The sequence below is a fragment of the Populus trichocarpa genome, chromosome 17 (genome assembly GCF_000002775.5).
Source record: "Populus trichocarpa isolate Nisqually-1 chromosome 17, P.trichocarpa_v4.1, whole genome shotgun sequence".
Taxonomy (NCBI): domain Eukaryota; kingdom Viridiplantae; phylum Streptophyta; class Magnoliopsida; order Malpighiales; family Salicaceae; genus Populus; species Populus trichocarpa.
The window spans coordinates 11,896,013-11,896,525 of record NC_037301.2 but is presented as its reverse complement, the minus strand read 5'-3'; positions in this window follow the sequence as shown (position 1 = coordinate 11,896,525).

Below are 513 nucleotides of genomic sequence, written 5' to 3'. Positions count from 1 at the left end.
AACAAATGCGAGTTCTTCCATCCTCTTCAATAACAGGCTTTGAAAGCCTTAAATCGGGTTCTTATTAATGGCCTATGACTTGAAATAAAAGGATTTCATTTGAAACTACTTTCTACAGCCCGAAGAGACATGTTCGATGAGTAATGCATTAATTGAAAATAAAATAAAAAATAATAGTGAGATTCTTTATAAATTATGAAATCACTTTCTTCTCCATGTCATTTGACAAAATTAAAGGACAAAACCCCACTCAAACAAGGGCTGTGCAGTTTACCATGCTTCAAATTTTTTTAACCTGTCCCATTTTTTCTAGGCAACCAAACAGCAACAGTACAGACAAATAGAAAATAATAGTTTGAACATGGTTTTGAGAGATAAAAGAGAAACTGAAGCTTTAAAGTTTTATGTAAAAAAGTTAAGATGATATGGTATTAGAGCTTCAGAGAGTGTTTATTTTGTGATTCAATCTAATTTTCAAACTGATTTTTACATGAAAAAGCATGAAATTAAGCA